We start from the raw sequence: 8,541 nt of genomic DNA, 5'->3' as shown, positions 1-8,541 counted from the left end.
ACCTCCCTAAAAAGTTTACCATCCCCAAGAACCGGAGGGCCGCTTTCTTGTCCTCGGGCGTTGTCATGGCAGTGATAGCAGCAATTTTCTCCTCATCCGGCCGCACATCCAAATGAGATATGCGGCCCCCTAGGAATTTGATGTCTGACTGACCGAAAGAGCATTTAGCTCCATTGAGGCGGAGGCCATGTTCGTGGATGCGTTTGAAAACGCGCTTGAGGCGATTGATGTGCTCCTGCGGGGTGGTGGACCAGATTATTATGTCATCGACGTAGACGCGAACACCTTCGATTCCCTCCATCATTTGTTCCATGAGGGGGCGGAGTTGGGGCATAGGCCGCAGCGTTTCGGGCCCCGCGGGCCTGCGGGTGTGGGGAGCGATTACTTTGTGCCGCTGGGGAGTTGGAAGCTGGGGCCCCTTTTGCGAGGCACACTCTTGCGTAGTGGCCTTTCCGCCCGCAGCTGCTGCAGGTCGCGTTGCGGGCCGGGCAGTGCTGCCGCGGGTGCTGGTTCTGGCCGCAGAAATGGCAGGCTGGAGCAGCATAGTGGCTGGCTGGAGCAGCATAGTGGCTGGCTGGGGCAGCATAGTGGCTGGGGCAGCATAGTGGCTGGAGCAGCATAGTGGCTGGCTGGGGTAGCATAGTGGCTGGCTGGGGCAGCATAGTGGCTGGCTGGGGCAGCATAGTGGCTGGCTGGAGCAGCATAGTGGCTGGCTGGGGCAGCATAGTGGCTGGCTGGAGCAGCATAGTGGCTGGCTGGAGCAGCATAGTGGCTGGCTGGGGCAGCATAGTGGCTGGCTGGGGCAGCATAGTGGCTGGCTGGGGCAGCATAGTGGCTGGCTGGAGCAGCATAGTGGCTGGCTGGGGCAGCATAGTGGCTGGCTGGAGCAGCATAGTGGCTGGAGCAGCATAGTGGCTGGCTGGGGCAGCATAGTGGCTGGCTGGAGCAGCATAGTGGCTGGAGCAGCATAGTGGCTGGCTGGGGCAGCATAGTGGCTGGCTGGAGCAGCATAGTGGCTGGCTGGGGCAGCATGGTGGCTGGCTGGGGCAGCATAGTGGCTGGCTGGAGCAGCATAGTGGCTGGCTGGGGCAGCATAGTGGCTGGCTGGGGCAGCATAGTGGCTGGCTGGAGCAGCATAGTGGCTGGCTGGAGCAGCATAGTGGCTGGCTGGAGCAGCATGGTGGCTGGCTGGAGCAGCATAGTGGCTGGGGCAGCATAGTGGCTGGCTGGGGCAGCATAGTGGCTGGCTGGAGCAGCATAGTGGCTGGCTGGGGCAGCATAGTGGCTGGCTGGAGCAGCATAGTGGCTGGGGCAGCATAGTGGCTGGCTGGGGCAGCATGGTGGCTGGGCGGCCGCGTAGCACAGGCCTGGGGGAGTCGCTAGTCGGGGGCCCATGATTGGGTCGCGGGGTCCGCGGGGAAAGAGTTAAGGCTGCGGAAGGAGACTTCCATCGTGGTAGCAGCTTCCACAGTTGTTTCTAAGTCTTGGGCCCCCTTTTCCAGCAGTCGTTGGCGCACAGTTAGACCTGAGGCCCGCTACAAAAACATCGCGTACAGCAAGTTCTCTGTGGACAGCCGCGGTAACCGCTTGGTAATTACAGTCATATGACAAATTGTTGAGTGATTCAGTAGGCCGCTGGCGGCAAGTCGTGAACACATGGCGTGCGTAAACTTAGTTAATGGGCCTTACATATATCTTATCGAGTATCGCTAGCGCTGCAGTATATGAACCGGCCAAGTTTAGTTGCGTGGAGATTCTGTGACTCACCCTCGCGTGCAGTAGGCTTAACTTCTGTTCCTCTGTCGTTTCGGCTGTGCTCGCTTCTGCCAGGTAGGCCTTAAAACACCGCAGCCAGTGGGAGAAGATTTCTTTTGCCTCTGCATCCTGTGGGTCGAGTTCCAGGCGTCCAGGCTTGAGGGCCGATTCCATGATCGATCTTGACTGTTCTTAAGTAGAATAAATTGATGGAACCATCAATTCACCAGACACATGCTTTCCGATATGAATAGTGGTTTTATTCTACTTACTTCAGAGCCAGCCTATTACCCGTTGATGAACTCTCTGTGAACTGCAGGCTGACTCTGGACAAGGGTATTTATACAGCAGCACAAGGGGGAGGATTCGTGGGCGGAGCCAAGGGTGGAGCCCTGTACAAACTCCTGAGCATTCCCAGAGCTACTCCCCCTTGTGGTGGGACAACGCTACTGCGCTTACAATGATACAGTGTGAATTGAATTGCCAAGTTACATTCGCCACAGACCATCTCCCAATTTCCTTTTGAATGTCTACAGTATCATAGTGCTAACGTTCAAAATCCTGTCATTGGAATTTGCTGAACAACACGACTTGTGCGTCACTTCACTGCATCGTGTACATTGCGCGAACTTCTGCCGCTGTGCCCACACCCAGCCTGTTTCACATGGCCGTGGACGAGTGAAGTGGGCTTCTGTACGTGAAAGCAGAAACCTCTGTGTTGCTTGCATCTTTCCCCAGGGACGATTGCATTTTCTGATGAAGAAATCCCGCTGAACTCTAATCAAGAGTGAACATCTTGGCTTCTTCCTTTAGATTATAATGAGTGATGTCATTGAAAACATTGAAGTATTTGTGCCCAATCAGCCTGATGAACCGCTCTAAAGATGCACAGGGAAATCGGTAAGACATAGGAGCAGAATTAGGGCATTCGGCCCATCGCCTATGCTCCGCCATACAATCATTCCCATTGTTCTGCCTGCTCCCCGTAACCCCTGATCCCTTTATTGATCAAGAACCTATCTATATCTGTCCAAACAAAACTCAGTGATTTGGCCTCCACAGCTTTCTGCAGCAATAAGTTCCACAGATTCACCACCCTCTGGCTGAAGAAATTCCTCCTCATCTCTGTTTCAAAGGACCGTCCCTTTTGTCTGAGATTGTGACCTCTGGTTCTAGTTTTTCCTACAAGTGGAAACGTGCAGTCCACACCCACTCTACCCAGGTCTCGTAGTGTAATACAAGTTCCATGAGATCCACTCTCATCCTTCTAAACTCCGTGTACAGCCCCAGAGTCCACAACCATACTTCATACGACAAGCTCTTCATTCCAGAGATCATTCTTCTGAACCTCCACTGGAACCTTTCCAAGGCCATCACGTCCTTCCTTAGATGCAGTTTCCAAAACTGCTCCCAATACTCCAAATGACATCTGACCAGAGCCTTATTCAGCTTCTGAAGTACATCCATGGTCTTGAATTCTAGCCCTCTGGACATGAATGCTAACATTACATTTCCCTTCCTAACTGCCGACTGAACCAGCAGGTTAACCTTAAGAGAATCTTGAAGTCGGGCTGCTAAATTCCATGTGCTTCTGATTTCATAAGAACATAAGAACTAGGAGCAGGAGTAGGCCATCTGGCCCCTCGAGCCTGCTCCGCCATTCAATGAGATCATGGCTGATCTTTTGTGGACTCAGCTCCACTTTCCGGCCCGAACACCATAACCCTTAATCCCTTTATTCTTCAAAAAACTATCTATCTTTACCTTAAAAACATGTAATGAAGGAGCCTCAACTGCTTCACTGGGCAAGGAATTCCATAGATTCACCACCCTTTGGGTGAAGAAGTTCCTCCTAAACTCAGTTCTAAATCTACTTCCCCTTATTTTGAGGCTATGCCCCCTAGTTCTGCTGTCACCCGCCAGTGGAAACAACCTGCCCGCATCTATCCTATCTATTCCCTTCATAATTTTAAATGTTTCTATAAGATCCCCCCTCATCCTTCTAAATTCCAACGAGTACAGTCCCAGTCTACTCAACCTCTCCTCATAATCCAACCCCTTCAGCTCTGGGATTAACCTAGTGAATCTCCTCTGCACACCCTCCAGCGCCAGTACGTCCTTTCTCAAGTAAGGAGACCAAAACTGAACACAATACTCCAGGTGTGGCCGCACTAACACCTTATACAATTGCAACATAACCTCCCTAGTCTTAAACTCCATCCCTCTAGCAATGAAGGACAAAATTCCATTTGCCTTCTTAATCACCTGTTGCACTTGTAAACCAACCTTCTGTGACTCATGCACTAGCACACCCAAGTCTCTCTGAACAGCGGCATGCTTTAATATTTTATCGTTTAAATAATAATCCCGTTTGCTGTTATTCCTACCAAAATGGATAACCTCACATTTGTCAACATTGTATTCCATCTGCCAGACCTGAGCCCATTCACTTAACCTATCCAAATCCCTCTGCAGACTTCCAGTATCCTCTGCACTTTTCGCTTTACCACTCATCTTAGTGTCATCTGCAAACTTGGACACATTGCCCTTGGTCCCCAACTCCAAATCATCAATGTAAATTGTGAACAATTGTGGGCCCAACACGGATCCCTGAGGGACACCACTAGCTACTGATTGCCAACCAGAGAAACACCCATTTATCCCAACTCTTTGCTTTCTATTAATTAACCAATCCTCTATCCATGCTACTACTTTACCCTTAATGCCATGCATCTTTATCTTATGCAGCAACCTTTTGTGTGGCACCTTGTCAAAGGCTTTCTGGAAATCCAGATATACCACATCCATCGGCTCCCCGTTATCTACTGCACTGGTAATGTCCTCAAAACATTCCACTAAATTAGTTAGGCACGACCTGCCTTTTACGAACCCATCCTGCGTCTGCCCAATGGGACAATTTCTATCCAGATGCCTCGCAATTTCTTCCTTGATGATAGATTCAAGGATTTCCTAAGCCTTTTCCCATTTCGAAAATAATCTCTGCCTCCATTCCTCCTACCATAGTGCGCAACCTCACACTTTTCCATATTGCATTCCATCTGCCACTTCTTTGCCTTGTCTCCTAGCCTGCCCAACTCCTCCAGCAGCCCCCATGCTGCCTCAATGCTACCTGCCCCTCTGCATATATTCGGGAGATGAATAGCCTCAGGACCCACGTCCATTTACCTTTGCAATATATCACCACAAACGTCGCAGACTTACTTTCCGACACCCAAGTCTTCCGATTTGCCCTGGACTATTGATGTTACGTTGCACTAACGTCACTTGGTGTTAAGGAACGCCACTGTGATTTAGCTCCCTTGTTATTTTTTGGAGAAAACAAATAATGATGTTTGGAGTCAGATTACCCTTGTGAAACCCAAACTGAGGTCTGCTCAGCAAGTTATGGAACATAGAACAGTACAGCACAGAACAGGCCCTTCGGCCCTCAATGTTGTGCCGAGCCATGATCACCCTACTCAAACCCACATATCCACCCTATACCCTTAACCCAACAACCCCCCCTTAACCTTACTTTTATTTGGACACTACGGGCAATTTAGCATGGCCAATCCACCTAACCCGCACATCTTTGGACTGTGGGAGGAAACCGGAGCACCCGGAGGAAACCCACGCACACAGGGGGAGGACGTGCAGACTCCACACAGACAGTTACCCAGCCGGGAATCGAACCTGGGACCCTGGAGCTGTGAAGCGTTTATGCTAACCACCATGCTACCCTGCTGCCCCGACTGCTCAGTCTGGCTTTGACCTGCAGATTGCGTACAGAACATAATGAATAATAAATTAATTAATAACGCCAGACTCGCTGAACTTTTCAGTGTGAAGATAGATTCCAAGTATGCCATTGAAAGTAAACAGGGTTAGGCGAGGAGACGAGGACCCGTGGGCACAGCCTTAGAATTAGAGGGGGTAAATTCAGAACAGAAATGCGGAGACATTTCTTCAGCCAGAGAGTGGTGGGCCTGTGGAATTCATTGCCGCAGAGTGCAGTGGAGGCCGGGACGCTAAATGGCTTCAAGGCAGAGATAGATAAATTCTTGATATCGCGAGGAATTAAGGGCTACGGGGAGAATGCTGGTAGGTGGAGTTGAAATGCCCATCAGCCATGATTGAATGGCAGAGTGGACTCGATGGGCCGAATGGCCTTACTTCCACTCCTATGTCTTATGGTATATTCACCACGTGTCCTGACATAGTGTTCATTTTTCACTCAAGAATGGAAAAATCAATTAGTTTAGGTGATTTTCCTGCTTTGTTGTTTGTGTGATCTTCATTTGCACAAACATCATGACGCTATCTACATTACAGGAGAGAGGACATGTCATAAAATGCGTATTCTACTGTCCGCAATTCTGGATCTCCAAGTTTGATTATTGTCTCTTCATGAATGCAAGTCCGTCTCATTTTCTATTTTTATCTATTTATTTGACTGTCTTCGTTTTGTCTCGAGTCCTTCCCTTATTTCATCTCATGTTTTCCCTGTCAAAGATCTCAACCAATTTCTTACACAGCCCATGGCCATGCGGCCTACCCTCTTCCAAAGGCTGCATTGGTTTGGGAAGCTGAGAAAACCAGAAAAACTACGTTCCGTTCGGTGGAATGATTCTCATGACGGTTAGATAAGGTTGCAGTTCCTCGACGAGCGAACACTCGAGAAGTCCTGTACTGAGAGAGAGCTGTCCGATCTGACTTCCTGCAGAAAAACGAATGCCGACAAAGTTGGTTGTTCAGCGCTGAGATGATGCTGCCCTGCCTGCTGTCAGTATTGCCTTGTTGTGGCGCAGTGGGTTAGCCCTGCAGCCTCACAGCGCCGAGGTCCCAGGTTCGATCCTGGGTCACTGTCCCTGTGGAGTTTGCACATTCTCCCTGTGTCTGTGTGAGTTTCACCCCCACAATCCAAAGATGTGCAGGGTAGGTGGATTGGCCACGCTAAATTGCCCCTTAATTGGAAAAAATGAATTGGGTACTCTAAAAAAAAATTTTTAAGTATTGCCTTGTTGCTGAACAGTGTGAGTCCACAGGTGAGTCAGGGTAGCAGAGTAGCATGGTGGTTAGCATAAATGCTTCACAGCTCCAGGGTCCCAGGTTCGATTCCCGGCTGGGTCACTGTCTGTGTGGAGTCTGCACGTCCTCCCCCTGTGTGCGTAGGTTTCCTCCGGGTGCTCCGGTTTCCTCCCACAGTCCAAAGATGTGCGGGTTAGGTGGATTGGCCATGCTAAATTGCCCGTAGTGTCCTAATAAAAGTAAGGTTAAGGGGGGGTTGTTGGGTTACGGGTATAGGGTGGATACGTGGGTTTGAGTAGGGTGATCATGGCTCGGCACAACATTGAGGGCCGAAGGGCCTGTTCTGTGCTGTACTGTTCTATGTTCTATGAGTCAGTGAATGCATGTTCAGCAGAGTGACTGCGCGGGAAAGGCTGAACATCAGAATTAAGGGAGCGCAGCATTTTTATCGGCCTAGTAGTAGAAAAGTAGTGCTGAATTAACAGAGGGTCTGAACAGCACGATTGTATTGTCAGTATTGAAGGAACTGTGCATTTTTATATGGTCAGACTGAGATTAGGTTGCACTGTTGGAAGTGCTGTCTTTGCAATGCAATTAAACGTAGACTTGCCTAACTGTTAAGTTAGCAGTACGATTCCTCTTCCTCTACTGGAAGATGTACAGGTGATCATTTTTTGAAAAAAAAAAGCAATCCGAATGCTCAATTATTTGTTTCCGATTAAGGGGAAATTTAGCGTGGCCAATCCAGCTATCCTGCACATCTTTTGGGTTTGAGACAGGGAGAGAACGTAACAATCCAGACGGACAGTTACCTGGGGCTGTGATCGAAGCTGGTCCTCGGCACGGTGAAGCAGCACTGCGCCACCCTGCTGCAATTATGGTGCAGAGCTGATACGGACACAATCGGGGCTGGTTTAGCACAGGGTTAAATCGCTGGATTTGAAAGCAGACCAAGGCCGGCCAGCAGCACGGTTCAATTCCCGTACCAGCCTCCCCGAACAGGCGCCGGAATGTGGCGACTGGGGGCTTTTCACAGTAACTTCATTGAAGCCTACTCGTGACAATAAGCGATTTTCACTTCATTTCATTTCTATCTTGCAGTCACATTTTAGGAAAGCAGACTACGTGCTAGTATAATAATATTTGTGGACCTGGCTGTTGTTGAACTAGGTGTTGGGTCTCTATTGTATAATAATTACGGCACTTTATAAATTCATGGTGAAAAATACTGTACTAACGGAATTTATTGTTTATTTCAGCCAAAGGAAGAGGAAGTCTGCAAGTTGTTACATACAGTTTTCAAGAAGGCGACAAGAATGCAATTTTATCTCAACAAGTTCAAGTTGTATTTGTCCTTTGCCACGGGGCTATTTGAATGTGCGGGCTTCGCTGGTGTGGTGTTCGGATGGGCCTCACTCGTCGTCGTGTTGAAGAAGGAAGATTATTTCTCTGACAACTGTTTTCCCTTGCACAACTCCAGCGATTCCAGGGAGAGGAATGTAACAAGTTAGTGTTTATTCGTGTGGAGACAATGTAGGGGGAGAGGAGGATAGAAAGTCAAAGCCATTGAGAGAGGAAGAGAGGATAGGAAGCAATTAGGTGGAGAGCAGAAAGAGAGAAGAAAACAAGGTGCACGATTGCTGCATGAATAATGGCATCAGTTATTGGGAAGCGGATGCAAATTAAAATGGGGCAAAATCATAGAATTTAAGGCCATTCCCCCCATCGAATCTACACCAGTCCTTGGAAAAAGCGCCC

Source organism: Scyliorhinus canicula, chromosome 27, assembly GCF_902713615.1.
Source record: "Scyliorhinus canicula chromosome 27, sScyCan1.1, whole genome shotgun sequence".
Classification (NCBI taxonomy): domain Eukaryota; kingdom Metazoa; phylum Chordata; class Chondrichthyes; order Carcharhiniformes; family Scyliorhinidae; genus Scyliorhinus; species Scyliorhinus canicula.
The sequence above is the reverse complement of the archived record's forward strand: the minus strand, read 5'-3'. Positions refer to the sequence as shown.